The sequence below is a fragment of the Oryctolagus cuniculus genome, chromosome X, assembly GCF_964237555.1.
Source record: "Oryctolagus cuniculus chromosome X, mOryCun1.1, whole genome shotgun sequence".
Taxonomy (NCBI): domain Eukaryota; kingdom Metazoa; phylum Chordata; class Mammalia; order Lagomorpha; family Leporidae; genus Oryctolagus; species Oryctolagus cuniculus.
In genome coordinates, this window is record NC_091453.1 from 17,417,775 (window position 1) to 17,436,982 (window position 19,208).

A 19,208-nucleotide genomic window follows, 5' to 3' on the forward strand; every position below is an offset into this window, starting at 1 on the left:
CTCTGCTTCAAATCCAGCTCCCTGCTAATGCCATGGAAGAACAGTCCTTGGGCCCCTGCACCCATGTGGGAGACCCAAAAGAAGTTCCTGGCTCCTGCCTCTAGACGGGTCTAGCTCCAGCCATTGCGGCCATTTGGGGAATGAACCAGCAGAAGAGATATGTCTCCCCTCTCATTCTCTGACTTTCAAATAAATAACTTTAAAAAAATTAACTCAATGAACAGGTTTAACAACCAATGGACACAGCTGAGACAGTCAACCGAAGATAGGTGGAGGAAGAGAGGGGGAGTTCCAAGAAAAGAGAGGATACAGTAAGAAGTCTAATATCCAGCAGTTGATTGGAATCTCAGAGAAAAAGTGAGACAGAATGTGGTAGAAGCAGTACTTGCATGGCTACATTTTTTCCAAAAATGATGAAAGAGGCAAAACCACATATTTAAGAATCTCAACAAATTCCTAGGTGAAAACCAACACACAAAGGAAAATTCTAAAGTATGTGGAGGGGAGGAAACATTACTTTCAAAAGCGCAAGAGTTAGACTGCAGCTTATTTCTCAACAACAAAAATGGAAGCTAAAAGATTATGTATATCCAGGAAGTAGAAAGAAAATAACTGCCAATCTAGTATTCCACTGCTGGGAAAAAAAACTTCAAAAATGAAATGGAAGGGCAGGCATTCGAAGCAGCAGTTAAGACACTGCTTGAGATACCCAAATCCCACATCAGAATGCCTGGGTTCATGCCCTAGCTCTGCTTTCAATTTTCCAATTCCAGATTCTTGTTAGTGTGTACCCTGCGAGGCAGCAGGTGATGGCTCAAACAGTTGGGTCTCTGCCACACATGTGGAAGACCTGAATTGAGTACCCAGCTCCTGGCTTTGGGGCAGCCCAGCTCTAGCTGTTGTGGGCAACTGAGTAATATTCCAGCAGGAGGAAGATAGAGAGAGAGATAGATAGATAGATAGATAGATAGGTCTCTTTTCCTTTCAAATAAATTTTTAACATGAACTTGAAATATGTAATCAAATAAAAACAGAGTTCACATTCAGCAGACCCTCATAAAGAAATCATACAGCAAAAGAAAACTGACTCAAAGTGGAAGGTCACAGAAGCAGAAAGAAATGAAAAACCATGAATGTGTAAATAAGCATGTGAAAAATCTAAAGCAACACTGACTGTATAAAATAATGTCTTGTGGGTTTAAAATACATAAAAATAGATCACAGGAACACAACCACGGATACGTCAGGAGGAAGATAAATGGAACCAAGGTGTTTTAATGTTCTTGCTTCAACCAAGAGGAAGGTAAAAGTATCCTTAACTAGACTTTGATAAGTGAAGAATACACACTATAAATGCTAGGGTAATCACAAAAATAATAATAATGACTGTGATATCTGAACTAATAAAAATACTGGAGCAGGCATTTGGCTTAGTGTTAAGATGTTGCTTGGGACACCTGCATCCCAGACCAGAGTGCATGGATCTGAATCTTACCTCTGCCGCCAATTCTAGCTTCCTGCTAATACACATTCTGGCAAAAGGCAGTGGCTCAGTAGTTTAGTATCTACCACCAGTATGGGAGACCCAGACTAAGTTCCCAGTTCCTGGTTTTGGCCAGGCTCGGCCTTAGCTATTGTGGGCATTTGAGGAGTGAACCAGCAGATGGGAGATCTGTCTTATCTCTTTGCCTCTCAAATTTTTAAAAATATTATTTAAGAAAAGAAAAATTTTGATATCGGGACAAATGTTTGGTATAGAGGTTATGATGCTACTTGGGATGCATACATCCCGTATCACAGTGCCTTGGTTCACATTCCCAGCTCTGCTCCTGACTCCAGCTTCTTGCTAATGTACACTCGGGCAGGCAACAGGTCGATGGCCCATGTAGTTGGATTCTCCTGCCACCCATGCTGGAGACCTCGCTTGAGTCCTGGCCCCTGGCTTTGTCCTGGCCAACTCCTGAATATTGTGGCTATTTCAGGGAGTGGAACAGCAGACAGGAGTGCTCGCTCGCTCGCTCTCTCTCTCTCTCATCTTTCTGCCTTTCAAATTAAATAAAAATTTTAAAAGCTTAAAATAAAAGAAAAAGCCCTAATATAAAAATAACCAATCTTGGGTGGGTATCGTGGCACAGCAGGATAAGCTAACCCCTGAGACACACATGCATCCCATTTCAGAGTACCAATTCAAGTACAGCATACTCTGCTTTCAATCCACCTTCCTACTAATGCATCCTGGGAGACAACAGATGATGGTTCAAGTGTTTGGGCCCCTGCCACTCACACAAGAGACCTGGATACAGGTCCAGGCTTCTGGCTATGGGCTATCATGGCCCTGATGGTTGCTGATATTTGGTGAGTGAATAGTAATGAAAGATGTGTGCCTCTCTCTCCCTCCCTCTGCCTCTACCTCTGCCTCTCCTTTCCCCCCAACCCCATCTACATTGCTCTTTCAAGTAGATGACAAATTTTTAAAAACTAGTAAACTTAAAGGACGCAAATATGAGAATAGGAGAAAAAATATAGAGCCAGAGGAACAAAAATGTGGTGCTATAAATTCCCCAAAGCCAATAATTATGTTAACTTTACGTTAATTAAATTTAAATGAATTAAATATTCAAAAAAGAGAGACAGCAAGTATCAGGTTGGATTAACAAAAAATATCAGATTGGATTAACAAAGAAATCTTCAGGTTGGATTAACAAAAAATATCAGATTGGATTAACAAAGAAATCTACATGAAGCTGGGCATTTAGCCTACCAGTTATAAGACACCTATGCTCCAAATCAGAGTAAATGGGATCTAAATTAGCTCCAGATCCTGACTCCAGATTTCCACTAATGCAGAACCTTCCAGGCAGGGGTGATGGCTGAGGTAACTGAGTTTCTGCCACCCATGTAAGAGACACGGATTGCTCTGGTTCCTGGCTCTGGCCCTGGCCCAGCCTAGACCATTGAGGTTATTTGGGGAGTTAACCAGCAGATGGGAGTGTGCACACGCTCTAGCTCCCAAATCAGTAAAAAAAAATTATAATTTTAATCTACAAATATATTCTGTTTTTAAGAGTCCCACCTAAAACATAACACAGAAAGTTTAAAGGTAAAAGGATATACATCTTTATATATATATGAAAATATTAGCAAAAATAAAGATGGTATAGCTATCTAAGTTTCAGACAAAACAGACATAAAAAAAGCACTAAAGTTAAAAACAGTCACTTCATAATGATATAATGCTTAATTCATCAGTTAATAAACCAAATTTGCATGCACTTGATAACATGGCTTTGTGCAAAAATTGACAAACCTACTAGGAAAACTACCCATACATCAGTATCATGGTGGCAGATTTTAAGATAACTCTTAGTATTAAAAGAATAAGCAGACAAAAACAAATCAGTACAGACAGAGATACAACATAATTAACAAAACTGATCAAAGGGCATATACAGAATGCTTATCCACTAGCTGCAAATATGTACTTTTCAGGTGCTTACATAGTTAGAAAAACTGATCACATGTTAAGACACAAAGTAAGTCTCAAGAAATTTTAAGTCACTCAAAGACACACAATTCCAGCTCCAGACTCAAGCTTCCTGATAATGCAGACTCCGGGAAGCAGTGGTGATAAGTAACTGGGTTCCTGCCACCCACATGGGAGACCCAAATTGTGTTAATGGCTCCCTGGCTTTGACTCAGCCCAGCCCTGGCAGTTATTTGGGGAGTGAACAAGCAAATGGGTGACTCCTCCCACCTCCCTCCCTCCCCCCACCACCTGTCACACTGATTAAAAAAGGAAAACAACCCAAATATCCACCAAATATCTAAGAAAAAACTGGCAAAGTTATGAGCAACTTTCTGGAATAATTATGAATATTATTGAGAGATATTAAAGAGCACATAAATAAATGGAGTAGTATATCATGTTCATGAATTAAAAAACAATATTGTAATGATGTCAACTTCCCCAATTCCAACCCAAAACAACAAACGGTTTTTTTTGTCTGTGGAAAGTGACAAGACCATACTAAAATTCATATGAATGTTTAAAGTGCCAAGAATAACCAAGATGCTTTCAAACAACATGGAGGTGGAAGAACTTGTTCTACTGAATACCAACACTTATGATAAAGGATAATAAATAAGACAATGTGGTATCAGTACAATGAAAGACAAATAGACCAGTGGAACAGAACAGAGAGCACAGACATATGGACATTTGATTTCTGACAACAGTAGGGAAAAGACTGTGCCGAGAATTAGCTGTACATATGGGGAAAAACAGAAATGTTCCTTACCTCACAGGATATACAAAAGTCAGATTTCAAGCAGTGCTACAGCTACATGTGAAAACCCAAATCATAGTTTCTGGAAGATGACAGAGTATCTTCAAGGAAGATACAAAGGAAAATATTACATCAAAAATGGTTAACTTTGGTTTATAAAAAAAAAACACATTAAAGTGAAAAAAAGCCATACAATGAAAGAAGACATTTGTAACCAGAAAAGACTCATTTCCAGCATCTTAATAAAGAACTCCCACCAATCAGCAGGTCAAAAACAGCAACACATTTCTGGAGGAATTCCACCCAGGAAAGTTATGAAAGCACAAACCTCAGTTCCCTGTAAGATTTAGCTACAAATACTGACACTCTCCATGAGATTTACTTAGTGAAAAGAACTATATAGTAACATTTAAATACTTTAATGATCATATTTCAATAAACCCATTATCCTATTCCTTCTCTAATCTGAAGCCAAAAATAAATTATTGAAAAGGCCCATTTAAGAAGTTTTTGCCTACTCCAAGGTTACAAAGGCATTCTCCTAAAACTGAGACCTACTTATATATTCATCAACAAAACTGCATATAGTGATATATTCACACAGTGAAACAGTACACAGCAATGAGAATCAACAGTCTACAACTAGACAGAATATAGGCACATCTCAGAGCCAGAATGTTCCACAAACAAGTATGGGATTCCAGGCATATAAAATACAAAAAAGTAGGCAAAACTAACCTGATGTTAAAGTCAGGAAAATGTTTGGGGTATAGGGTGGCACACAAACAGAAGGAAGCACAAATAGGGAATAAGAAGTGTGCTCAGTTGGTGAAAATTCACTGAGTTCTTCATTACTGATGAAATTCAGTGAAAGGATTTGCGTTTTTATTCTTTTAAGTGTGAAGGAGGGGCCAATGCTGTAGCATAGCGGGTAAAGCCACCACCCGCAGTGCCAGCATCCCATATGGGTGCCAGTTCGAGTCCCGGCTGTTCCACTTCCGATCCAGCTCTCTGTTATGGCCTGGGAAAGCTGTAGAAGATGGCCCAAGTCCTTGGGCCGCTGCACCCGTGTGGATGACCTGGAGGAAGCTCCAAGATCCTGGCTTCAGATCCACACAGCTCCAGCCGCTGTGGCCATCTGGGGAGTGAACCAGTGGATGGAAGACCTACCCCCCCCACCTCTCTTTCTCTCTGTGTGTAATTCTAACTTTCAAATAAATAAATAAATGTTTTAAAAAAAATAAAGTGTGATGGGGCTGGTGCTGTGGAGCAGCGGGTTAACACCCTGGCCTGAGGTGCTGGCATCCCATATGGGCGCCGGTTCTGGTCCCGGCTGCTCCTCTTCCAATCCAGCTCTCTGCTGTGGCCTGGGAAAGCAGTAGAGGATGGCCCAAGTCCTTGGGTCCCTACACCCACATGGGAGACCTGGGGGAAGCTCCTGGCTTCTGGCTTTGGATCAGCGTGGCTCCGGCCATTGTGGCCATCTGGGGAATGAAAGAGCGGATGGAAGATCACTCTCTCTGTAGCTCTGTCTTTCAAATAAATAAAATAAATCTTTAAAAAAAAATAAAGTGTGAAGGAGTTCATTTTTCAAAATTGTTTAGGGCATCTGAGGGCAAAAATGTTTGAACACAAAAATCGAATAACTAATAAATACCTAAAAAGCTATATACTAATTACCAAAAAATATTAATAGAGGTATCAAATCAAATAGTGACAATCAAATTTATAGCAATGTTTGTTTGAAACTATTTGAAACCAATAAGATTAAACTGACTTACATCACGATTTAGTGGTTAGTGTCTTTTCATAAAGATCTAAGACAAGCAATCTGATCAACAAGAGTGTTTTTAAATCTTAGAAATTAATAAATAGATTCACAGGTCTAGTCAAGCTCTGTAATTTTACAAATGAGCACACTAAGGTCCTCTAAAGTTGAATGATTTGTTCAAGGTCATAAGAAGCTCTGAATAAGTGTAAACAAATGGAGTTATTTAATTAAGTTCATCTCCTCCCAATTTTCTGTAAGTTTTAGGGGATTTCCACCCACTAAGAGTTTGTTTACTGGCAATGTCCCTCAATGCACACCATACTGACCTGAAACATTTTCATCCAAGTAACTCAAAATTAATTTATTTGCCATCCTCGACAAATAGCCAAAAACTATTTTTTTGGCAGAAAAGATAAGACTTTAAGGTTCAAGATGTGCAGCCTAACAGATAACTTTCTGTTTGCACTGACAACTTTTTTGACATCAAACGTTAAGTGTGATTTAAAATAACAATTATAAATGAAAATACCAACACTGCCTATCATATAGGTATCCCACCAACAAAACTTTTAAAAATCCAATGATGACAAATCAAAACCAAGGATTTTCCAAAGGCCATATAAACAAATGTGCTAATTACTATCATTAAATTACAATAATTTAGTATTTTTATTAAATAACTGTAATGAATATTAAAAATTAAATTCCCCCCATTCATTCCAATTATCCTGTGTCCAAGAATAAGAAGCATGCTTAACATCAGTAAAAAAAATGACTTGTCATTTTGAGGCTAAATCCATCAAAAGTGTACAGTACATAACTCATTTAGACTCCTGAAAATAGTTTCATAAATTATAAAATACTTTAGCCTTCATCCCATCCCAACAATGTTCTTTCCACTATACTAACACTTTCTCCTTTTATTTAAAACTATAAAGTTCAGTGCCAAGATGAATTCCTGAACTTGCCATCCCTAGAGGAAACACCTGGCCCTTGAAGACCTGCAGAAAACTTAACAGTAAATCAGAAAATGGTTTTATAGTCACAGAAACTTAGTCACTAAAGAACTAGAGATCACAATGATATGAATGCAAGTAGTTGAAAATGACTGAGCAAATAAGCATTGACATGGTATCCTGAACAAAGGGCATTAGTGGCAAAAATGGCCAAATCAAGCAAAATCTGCAGTTTAGCTAATAGTAATGTACCTAATGTTAATATCTTTTTTAATAAATATGTCATGGTTATATAAACTTGGGTGAAGGCTATATGGAAACTCTGTACTCTTTGAAACGTTACAGTGTCTAAAATATTACAACACTCAAAGCTACTTTTAAAAGAAATGACTTAGCACAAAAATACCAAAAGTTGAGAAATTTGTACCCCAAATTCTGACCCAATCAAATGTCCAGAGTCAGAATCTATTTCCAAACAATATATCTCCATTCATACAAGGCCTAAATGGGGAGTGGGGCAGGTTCAGATGGGATTCTTTAAATTCTACTTCTCCAACATTATAAAATAAAACAACCACAAAAAATCAAAAACAAAAACACTTTAGACAAAGAAAAATGTGAAACCATTCCTCAGTGGAAAGGGAAGGCAAGAATCCTATTTAAATACAGATGGCCAAGTAGAGAAGGATATTCTAAAGGTTTTAAAACAGTAAAGCTTTGGCCGGCGCCGCACCCCGGGTTCTAGTCCCGGTCAGGGCACCGGATTCTGTCCCGGTTGCCCCTCTTCCAGGCCAGCTCTCTGCTGTGGCCCGGGAAGGCAGTGGAGGATGGCCCAAGTGCTTGGGCCCTGCACCCCATGGGAGACCAGGAGAAGCACCTGGCTCCTGCCTTAGGATCAGCGCGGTGCGCCGGCTGCGGCGTGCCAGCCACGGCGGCCATTGGAGGGTGAACCAACGGCAAAAGGAAGACCTCTCTCTCTCTCTCTCTCTCTCTCTCTCACTGTCCACTCTGCCTGTCAAAAAAAAAAAAAAAAAAAAAGAAAAGAAAGAAAAAAAAACAGTAAAGCTTTGGGCTTGGAGATATGGTGTAGTGGGTAAAGCCTCTGCCTGCAGTGCCAGCATCCCACATGGGCAGCTGCTTTACTTCCAACCCAGCTCCCTGCTATTGCGCCTGGGAAAACAGAGGAGCATACCAAGTGCTTGGGCCCCTGCACCCACGTGGGAGACTTAGAACAAGCTCCTGGCTTCAGATCAGCCCAGCTTTGGCCATTGTGGTCATTTGGGGAGTGAACCAGCAGATGGAAGACATCTCTCTCTCTCTCTCTCTCTCTCTCTCTCTCTGCCTCTGCCTTTCAAATAAATAAATCTTAAAAAAAAAAAAAAAACAGTAAAAGCCAGTGCTGTGGCATAGCGGGTAAAACCGCTGCCTGCAGTGCCAGCATCCCATGTGGGCGCCAGTTTGAGTTCCGGCTGCTCCACTTCCAATCCAGCTCTCTGCTGTGGCCTCGGAAAGCAGTGGAAGATGGCTCAAGCCCCTGGGCCCCTGACCCCACGTGGAAAACCCAGAAGAAGTTTCTGGCTCCTGGCTTCGGATTGACGCAGCTCTGGCCATTGCGGCCATTGGGGAGTGAACCAGCGGATGGAAGACCTCTCTCTCACTCCCTCCGCCCTGCCTCTGCCTCTGCCTCTGCCTCTCCTTCTCTCTGTAACTCCGACTTTCAAATAAATAAATAAATGTTAAAAAAAAACAGTAAAGCTTAATAATAATAAATGCATAACATTTTCTATGCACCCACCTATGTGTGGTCACCCACATTATCACATTCAATCCTCCCAAGAGCCCTGTAAGGTAGGTACTACTTTTAATCTACATTTGACCAATGAGAAGTGCCAACTGCTCTAAGAAATACCGTAGCAAGTGCTGTAAGAATAGAGAGGTGAGGGCTGGTGTTGTGTCCTAACATGCGAAGTCACCTCCTGCTAGGCTGTCATCTATATAGGTGCCTGTTCCTGTCCCATTTGCTCCACTTCCAATCCAGCTCCTGCTAACAGCCTGGGAAACATAGCAGTACATGGCCCAAGTGTTTGGGGCCCTGCTATTCACATGGGACACCTAGATGAATGAAGCTCCTGGCTTCGGCCTGGCTCAGCCCCGGCCATTGCAGCCATCAAGGGAGCGAACCAATGTTTGGAACGTTTCTCTCATTCTCTCCCCTGTGGGTAGACAGGCCATATTCTTAAGCATCATACAATATAGACTTCTGAGGAGCCAAGCCAAGGAAAAGCTTTTGCCTTTGAGAAACCAGCCCAATACTCACGCTATCCCCATCCACAACCAGAGAAGAAAGTCCTCTTTCCAAGGCCTGGGGACCCTTGCAAGGACAATGAAGGAAGATCACTCTACTGTAACCTTTCAGCACCTAACGTACCCTGTCCATGATCTTGCTGAGACACTGTTATACAGAGTAGATTTTACAGTACTATCAACATTCAAATTCAGATATGTTGGGCTGCCCTGGGAATCTGAAACACCATATGTGACATTTTTCCCCTCTGTGGGAAAATGGTGATTAAAAAAAAAAGTTTTATAAATGGACCATGTAGAAATTGAAGCTTCCTCTAAACAGATTCTAGTCCTATAGATGCCAAGATAATTAAACTTTAATAAAGACACTGAAAGGGCCAGCGTTATGGCATAGCGGGTAAGCTGCCACCTGGAGTGTTGGCATCCCATATGGGCACCAGTTCGAGTCCCAGCTGCTCTACTTCTGATCCAGCTCTCTGCTAAGGCCTGGGAAAGCAGTAGAAGATGGTCCAAGTCCTTGGGTCCCTGCACCCACGTGGGAGATCTGGAGGAAGCTACGGACTCCTGGCTTCAGATGGGTGCAACTCCGGCCACTGCGGCCAGTGGAGGAGTGAACCAGCAGATTGAAGACCTCTCTCTCTCCCCGTCTGCCTCTCTTTCTCTCTCTGTGTAACTCTTTCAAATAAATAAATAAATCTTTAAAAGGGGGGGGGGGGCGCTATGGCGCAGCGGGTTAACACCCTGGCCTGAAGTGCCAGCATCCCACATGGGTGCCTGTTAGAGACCCAGCTGCTCCACTTCTGATCCAGCTCCCTGCTATGGCCTGGGAAAGCAGCAGAAGATGGCCTGAGTCCTTGGGCCCCTGCACCCACGTGGGAAACCTGTAAGAAGCTCCTGGCTCCTGGTTTCGGATCAGCACAGCTCCAGCTGCTGCGGCCAACTGGGGAGTGAACCATCAGATGGGAGACCTCCGTCTCTCTCTCTCTGCCTCTCCTCTGTGTAACTCTGACTTTCAAATAAAGAAATAAATAAATGAATCTTAAAAAAAATAAAGACACTGAAATTACTCAAACAGTCCAGCTTTGCTCACCCATCAAAGAGGCATTATTCTTTACACTAACACGAAAAGAGTGTTTTTAATGAAAAAAGTTAGCTTAATATTCTGTGGATTACCTGAACTATGGCCAATTGTGGATGTATCTACCAGCTAATATTCTGTTCTCCCTGGCCTCTTCATTAACTTTTGCATTAAAACATCACTAATTAGATAAATATCTCTCTTACAACCCCCTAACAGAAGGGATTTAATCTTAAAGCAGTAACAGTGGCAATGACAATGTAATAATAACAAGGACTAACTCTTTAAGTATTGAATATCGTTAGACATGTTTAAAGTAAAACACATCATCTGGCTCATTTAATTCTCACATGAGGTAGATACCACATTATCCCCATTTCAAAAATGAGGAAACAGGTCAAAGATTAAGCAATTCTCCCAAGAATACAGAGCTAGTTAGTGTCAGAAGATCTGAACATTTGAGCGTGTTATCCCTAGAGATCATGTTTTTAACCAAGTAAATTAAATAATTTGGTAAACTCTTAAAATGAACAGAGTGCTTTCTTGAATTCATTATTCAAATAAGATTGGTTTGGAGATGCCCTCCAAAAAACAAACAAAACAAAAACCATCTTGCCTTTGATTAGGAATATTTGCTTCAACCAAGCTAAGACTAAACCCATTTACAGAGAACAAATTTTAAATGTGTTTAGCTTGGCTTTTATCACTTCAAAATCGCTCATTTTATTGTTTGAACACCACAAACAGTGGTAACAGTATGTAACTTCAACTAATAAAATTTTATTTTCAAGCCTTCAGGTAAAACAAACACACTGTCCATGTTTACCATAACTAAATTCAGGTAAACAACTGCAGTAGGTTCAATATCTTTGAAAAGTTTCAAAACAGAAGCAAGAAACAGTAGAAACAAGATATTCTTTTTATGACAAACCAAAATTCTGTTTTCTCAACAACACTGTAAGATCTGCTTTAATGACAAACAGTAAGCTGAAAGGGAGGAGCTCAAATTTTATTTCAAAACATCTTTAAGGGCCGGCGCCGTGGCGGAGTTGGTTAATCCTCTGCCTGCGGCACCGGCATCCCATATGGGCGCCGATTCTAGTCCCGGCTGCTCCTCTTCCAATCCAGCTCTCTGCTGTGGCCTGGGAAGACAGGAGAAGATGGCCCAAGTCCTTGGGTCCCTGCACCCGTGTGGGAGACCAGGAAGAGGCTTCTGGCTCCTGGCTTCGGATAGGTGCAGCTCCGGCCGTTGTGGCCATTTGGGGAGTGAACCAATGCAAGGAAGACCTTTCTCTCTGTCTCTCCCTCTCTCACTGTCTGTAACCACGCCTCTCAAATAAATAAATAAAATCTTTAAAATCAAAACATATTTAAATTCAGAAATCCTCCATAGACAATGCAAAAAACCAGTCAGTTTTTCTGTAGGAAGTGCCATCTGATCCACATACACATTTAATTTCAGATAGCTAAAGGTGTACCACCTAATCTCACCAATTAACACAAAGCAGGAAACCCCAACAGCTTCTGGAGCACAAGTTGATTTTGTTTAATCACCTACTAGAAGCTCAGAATCTGCTTTCCCGGGAAATAACGGTCAACGTGCTAGGTTTCCAAGGCAGCCCCTAGAGCCTCAACACCTGTTAGGTGACAGAAGTAGAACAAAACCCCAAACTGCATGGGCGGTATTTCTAGGGGAAAACTCATCTAGTACTCCAACTGGGGGTATGAGCAAGGACTACTGTCCTTCAGACCTGGAAATGGAAATAGGAAATACCCACCCCCCCAACACACAGGGAGGTGAGCTTCCTGAGGATCGCAGTCCTGGACTTCCATGATCAAGGCAGAGCAGGAATAAAGGCACGGAAGAAGGCAAAGTCTGGGATAGGAGGAGACCCTGGGATAGGGAAAGCCAGAGTGACTTGGGAGAGAAGGAAGAAGGGTGGGATGGAAGCAGAAAGGAGCAAGGAAAAAGTGAGCAGGTGGGAGTGGGCTGGCGCAGAGGATGGGGGAGCAGCGCCTGCTCTGGTAGCACAAGGCCTTTTCCTCCTTACCACTTACTGAGAGGGGAAGCAAGAAAGAGAGAACCCACAGCAGGGGTCTTGACACTGCCTCCCTCACTCTGACTGCTCCCATTCTGCTTTTCAAGAAAGCATGGGAGTGGTGTCTCAGGGTCTTAGCCATGTCTTTCTCTACCTTCTAGAGCTCGGGAATTGAGAGAATAGACTTCAAAGGAGTTCTGGTGCCTTCCTTGGCACCATTCACCTGCCAAAGATCTGCTTCAAGTGTGAGCTCAGGGAAGGCTGGCTCTAGGTGACAGCATTAACAGCATCAGAGGGGAAGGAAGGTCAGGGAGAGGAACCGGAAACGGGGGCAAGAGGGATGCTGGAGAGCTAGACAAATAAAGTAATAGGGTTGCCAACGAATTAAACTCTAATAAATGCTCTTAAATTTTTAGGATTGGTTCAGTCTGACATATTTCATCAGTTCCATTTCACTTTTAGACAAGTATCTGTGGTTATGATAGTAATTTGGGGTTTAGTAGGCAAAATATATGAAAATAAATGTCTAAATTCACACCAGACAATTTCCTGGTGTCTTGTCTTTACACTGTGGCAATATAAATAATTTCAAATAGGCTTTTTTATTTACCTGGTGAGCACTCAGCTACATTATCATTTGCCAATTTTTTCACCCTAACAGCCCAAATGCCATGAGTCATTACTTTCACAAGTAAGGAAGTATATTTAACTCTTTCTTGAGCATGTAATTAAAAACACATTCACTTAGACCAAAGATTGCACATCAGGAATCCAAGGTATTATTTAAAATACAGTCCTATGTTCCATGTAACACACACACACACACACACACACCTGCTGACATATACTGAGGAACACACTTCTTTTTCTCTTTCCATGAGACATGGTTACTTAACTGAAGACCCCAAATAATTTACTTCTTAAAAGCAGTAAATCTCAAATTCCTTAACTTTTCTAGAACTCCCAGAGATAATTAAGTGGGTAAATCTGACCGAATGACCTAATGGAGAAAACACTGCCAGACATCCAGCATCTTTTTGGTTTTTATTTTTTTTTCTTTTCTGATTTCTGTAGCTGTTCTTTTGGGTTAACTCTACCCAAATGTGGAGACTTCCCCTTGAGCAGAGATAAGGGCCGGGACGGCAGGTTCTGCAGCACATCAGACACAACAGCAGAGACTGGTGGGCGACAAAGGTAACCATCACAGCAAGATGTTGCTGCTATTTATTTCACCAGCATCCCAGACACTGCCTGGGAACCTGTAAGGTCTTTCTGTCACTAGCCCAGTAAGAGATTATGCAGGATCCCATAAGCGCTGCCATGTTTTCTACAACCCATGAACTGGGCCTGAAACCTTTGTAAAACCATGGTCAGCTAGCAAGTACTCTACTTACTGGAGAAGGTAGGGGCGTGTGTGTTTACCTCCAAGCTCCCATAAAACAAATGAAAACTCCCATAAATAGCTGGTACTTTATTTTAATAATGTAATTTGGAAAACTACTGAGATCAGAATAAACAAAATGTTTGATCTTTGCAGTATCTTAGGAATGCTTAAAACAGGAGGCTAAGTTACTGAAAACATCTGAATTTCAGATAGGTCACAACTGTGTATTAGGAATCTTAACAGATCAGCAGACTTCTGCTTAGACTCTGGCTAGAAAACAGACACTTCTGAAAAAAAAAAAAAACTTCAAATTATCTTGAGTCAAGGACACGGAAAGCTTTCAAAATCACCAACAGAACTGAAAGGTTACTTTGTAATAAACATTTCCATTTTCATAAAGTGTGTATCAGGCACATAAATTTAAGCAGAGTATGGTAGAAAAAAATACATGTTCTAGAATGAGACACACATATGAGTTTGAGTTCTAGCTCTGCAATTTACCGGCTGTGCCCCTCTTGGAAGTCAGAGAATACTGGAAGTCAGTGTCCTTATCTGTCCAACACGGATAACATTATCTTTAGCAGAGGGTAGCTAGGAGGGTTAAACGCACACTACCCATCAAGCCCAAAGCCTGAACACACTCGATATTACTTAGCTCTGCTGGCTCCAATACAAATCATATACAGTATGATATTGATAATTTAAGGAGAATATATGAAGTAAACATACAGGAGAAAATTCAGGGTGACTGAACAGAGATTACATCTGTCAGATGTAAAAATTGGATATCACATATTTAATATTTACTCTCCCTGAAGTGTAATGTTCCCTAGAGTAAGCCAGTGGTAAGTAAATGGGGAAGGAGCTGACACTAAAGCTGCAAAAATTCCTACCAAACACTGGTTTAAAAGTATGCATACCTGTATACCTGCATTCTTCCAGTGTCCATAAAAAGACACCAGCACAAAACTTCCCATGGGGATGGTGCTCTTTGTAATTTACCATTGCAAAATGAAACTCTCAAAAGCCCTTTCCTGGTCAAAAAGTTGTTTCTTCTTACTAATGTTCTTATACACTATGGCAAATCATTTGTAAAGCAGAAAAAAAAAGTCCTCTTGTCCTTTCAAAGTGAAAGTGTGCAAAGGGAGCTTCATCTGTGGAAGTATTCGTTTATTCCTTTTATTCTTTTACAAACCAGAATAAAGAGGTTATTAGCAAAAATCATCGTGTGATTGACAAGTCACACACATCAAACTGGCAAGCCCTGTCTGGACCAAAGATGGCAAATTTTCTTGAAGAATTTAAGTTAAGTCACCTTTCAGTAAAGACAGCAACACTTTCTATTTTAATAGACGAACAGTAGGAACTTTTGATTTTATATGCAGCTTATTTCACACCTCCCCTTGCCCTCCACACCCCAAATCCTGCTTTTATCCACTTTATGACCTGGCACAGGGCACTGGAGAACTCCAACTGGGAAGAACTCTAATCTGTTGTTGGACCTCCGGAGACTGCCTGCTTATGCGATCTTTACATAAACAGAAACAATGCTTTCTCCTTGCTCAACATCTGCCACCAAGCATTTGCAAACCTCCTTTACAACAATTATTACTATTACTACTAACCTTCCATCAACAGACCCAACCCTGGTGCTGCTAGTCCTCAACTCCAACATCTTGACGGGGCGTGAAACCCGCCCGTAAGGTTCACTCCCCCATCGGCCAGGGTCCGGCAAGGAAGGAGACTAGCCCCTCGGTTCGACGGGTGAGAAAGCCAACCAAGCCGCCCCCCCACCCCGGCCACTCCCTCTCTCCCCTCGGCCTCCCGGGGCGTCCGGGGCGAGCGCGGACGCGCCAGGCCCTGCGCAGACCTCCGGCAACCCCGCAGTTCTCGGAGTCCGCCGCAGCCTCAGGCCGAGTCGAGCCCCCGAGACACCCGCCGTCGCGCACACGCCCACCGCCCCAAGCGCGAGGTCACCAGGACGACCCCAGGGCACCCCGACGCCCTGGCCCAGGCAGGTGCCGGGCCTCCTCGCCGACACTCACCCGGCTGCTCTCCGGCCGCCGCCTCGCCCTCACGCCCGTCGCCTGCTCCCGCGGGGGGGTCCGGGCCGGCGCCGCTTCCCCGCCCGACCCCCCTCGGGTGCGCGCCGCGCGGAGCCCGGATCTGGTGTGAGCCGCAGCCGACGCCGCTGCCGCCACCGTCGCCGCCGCCCCCTTCCCTCCCTCCTCCCTCCCTGCGTCCCTCCCACCGAGGCCCGCCTTGTATTTCCTGGATCCGGTCTCGGCGAGAGCTTGGCAAACTAGGCGCCGGCTTTGGGGCTTCCGTCGGGCGCCGTCGCTCGCCAGGCACAAAGATGGCGTCGCCGGGGACCGCTGATGGGGATCTCGCGAGGCTTTCCCCCAGGAACGGGAGGGCAGAGTCTCCCACAGGAAAGGTGATAAACCAGAGCCGCTAGAGCAGACGCTCCCCCAGATCGGAAATGGGCCGGACCACTTACGTGAGAAGTTCCTGCGCTTGCGCGCTGACGCATGCTTAGGACGGCACCTAAAGTGGAACCCCGTTTTCCGGGTTTTACCTGTTCCCTAGAAGGCACGGGGCGGAGGAACCTGGGGTGAAGCCGGTGAAGAGCTTAGCAGGACCCGGCGCCAGAGTGCGAGGCGTCCCTTAAGGCTGGCTCATCGCTTAGGAGCCCGAATGGCCAACACACTGGACTCCCTGGGAATCCTCCAGCGCTCTGCTCCTCCCGATCACAGAATGCTTTGCAAAGTCTCAGCTGCCGCTCCTTCATCCTGTTGTTGGTTCACCTTATTTATCAAGAGCTTCCTGCACCCTTGGAGATAGGCCCGCAGCTGGCAGCCACACCCTCCTGCTTCTCACATCCCCACCTAACTTTCTCTTTCATTTTGGTGCTATATCAGTCTTCCAAAAATCATACTAGTAACCGCTCTTTTGTTTTTTTTTTTTTCCTTGCTCATTCATTCATTCATTCAAATGTGTGTTATTCAGAGTTTCCAGCGTGCTAAGTACTGAGGAAACTTATATGTCTTGACCCGGCATGTGGATGGGTGAGGGAAAAAAGAAGAATGGTGACACTTTAGCACAGTGGCTTCTATGACAAGAAGTGAATACACACAGCAGAGATAGCTATGGAGGAATGCTGTTGTGAAAATCATTCAAAGAAGGAATTCCTGACAGGTGTAGGATAGGGTCCGATGAGTCAGTTTGATGTTAAGAAAAAAATCACCCCGATTATTATAACAAAGAGCATTTAATGCAATGAATTGATGAGGCAACAGAAAAGACCAAAAAAGAACTCCTAATTATATCACAGGTAGAAACTTCAGGAAGCAACTACTATGTCTAGAGCTAGGACGGGGGGTTTTGGGGGGCAGAGGAAGGGAGATGTTCAGATTATTACCATTTAGACCTTTAGAGGAGGGGCCTTGTGGGAGTAATACTCAAACCTCTAAGGATAGAGCAGCACTCCCTGGTGCAGGTGTCTCAGACACTGCACCTACAAGTGTGGGAAAACTGGATGCAACTGCTGCTAAGGAAACTGTCTCTCTGGAGCTTCCAAGCTCTCCATCTTGGAGATGAGAATAAGACACACTGCGCTAGAGCTGAACCTGACCCAAATCCTGAAGCAGAGCAGCTCCAGGGTCAAGAGCCATTCATGGAGCCGGCATTGTGGCGTAAAGCTGTTGCCTGTGACGCCAGCATCCCATATAAGCACCTGGGGCCCCACTTCCCATCCAGCTGCCTGCTAATGCGCCTGGGAAAGCAGGGGAAGATGGCCCAAGTGCTTAGGCCCCTGCAGCCACATAGGAGACCCAGATGAAGCTGCTGGCTCCTGGCTTTGGCCTGACCCAGCCCCGGTCATCATGGCCATTTGGGGGAATGAACCAGCAGATGGAAGATCGATCTCTCTTTCTCTCTTCTTCTCTAATTCTGCCATTCAAACAAACAAATAAATCTTCTAAAAAGAATAAAGAGCCCTTCATTATGGAAGATGAATGTGGTCAGAAAGGAAGCTGTTCACCTCATATGGTGGGGACCATCATGTTAAAACATTTGTAAATATTGGCTTCAAGTTGTGGGTTTTGTACCAAGCAAAGCGGCCTCAGGCAGCTTGCAAAGGCACAAATGAGAAATAAGTGCTTACTGAAACGTTTGCTTATTACGAAATGAAGGTGGGCTAATACAGCAGCGCTGTTCCACAAAGTCAGCCAAGGCTAGTCTCCTTCTATCTTATTCCACCACCCCTGGAGTGTTGTCGTAGTCTACATGGTCCAGAGTGAGTCAGCGCCACATCACATTAGAGACACCAAAAAAGATGGCTTCCTCACTGCCTTGAAGGGCATGACCCAGAAGTTGCTAACATGATTTATGTTCACAGCCCTCGGGCCAGAACTTAATCCTAATATTGTGTCTACCTGCCTGGGAGACTGGAAAATGTGGTTGTACCAGTCTTGTTCCTGGCTAAAAAGTCTGTGATTTGGGGGAAAAAAAGTTTGGGGGCACAACCAATAAACTTATAAAATAATCAAAGCTCAGAGCTTAATTGGAAGTTACATCCAGTCCTCTCTCCCAATGGGTCCTGCCGCCAGTGAAAAGCTTGGAGTCAAGGAAGCAGCTGGTATAGGGGGATCCTGCTCTTTCTGTCCCTTATGCTTCTACTGTTCCACCTCCATCTTGCTAACAACACATTCTTTTCTGTCCCAGGGCAGAAGAGGGTAGAAATGTAGGTGGGCAACTTACTGCTTTCTTGATACTGTCATTAGATGGCTTTAACCTTTCTGAACATGACACATGCCTAAAAGTGGCTCTTTCTCTCAATTTCTTTAGTGGGTTCTTCTTTGACTCCACTTGCAAGATTTAGTAGCACACCTCAGGACACAAATCATGCTCTTTCCCCTGGCAGGCCTCTCTCAGCCCCTAGTATCTTTCACTTTTAAGAGCCTTAAGTCCTCTCTTGGTTGTCAACACCTTCTGTGTAACTGACATCCAAATGCTGACTTTCCCATGGGATAAGCATGATTCTCCTAGACCCTCTTTGCTGCACAGGCCTTACACGGGGGCTAAATCTTTTCAGACTTCTTCTCAGCCCCAGCCTCTTGTGGAACAGGCACAACTTCTTACTGCCAGGATCCCATTGCTCATGGGCATGGTCTGGGGCAGGGCACAAGCAGAAGGATCAAGCTTTTTCCCCTTCTATGACACCCTTCTGATCCGTGGGAAACTCACATATCCTTGCCATGCTGAACCAGACAGGCAGCAGTGTCTCTATTGACATAGGCCTCCAAACTCCAGGGATACATAGCAGGCTCTCCCTAAAATTCTCTCTCCAGGTTGGATCTACAAAGAGCTACAGTCCAGTAACCAAGCAG

General features: G+C 43.5%; 1 protein-coding gene across 8 annotated transcripts in view; it reads right to left on the reverse strand.

Annotated features, from left to right (window-relative positions):
• The window catches only part of TAB3 (TGF-beta activated kinase 1 (MAP3K7) binding protein 3), a 79,432-nt gene extending 63,430 nt beyond the window's left edge, over positions 1–16,002 (reverse strand). For 5 of the 8 annotated variants that reach the window (XR_011385692.1, XR_001795464.3, XM_017349837.3 and 2 more), the window contains exon 1: positions 15,864–16,002. The gene's annotated coding sequence lies outside the window, so the exon portion shown is untranslated. The remainder of the gene's footprint in view (positions 1–15,863) is intronic. The other 3 variants (XM_017349839.3, XM_017349838.3, XM_017349840.3) reach the window with 2 other exon arrangements.
• Positions 16,003–19,208: the final 3,206 nt, after the last annotated feature.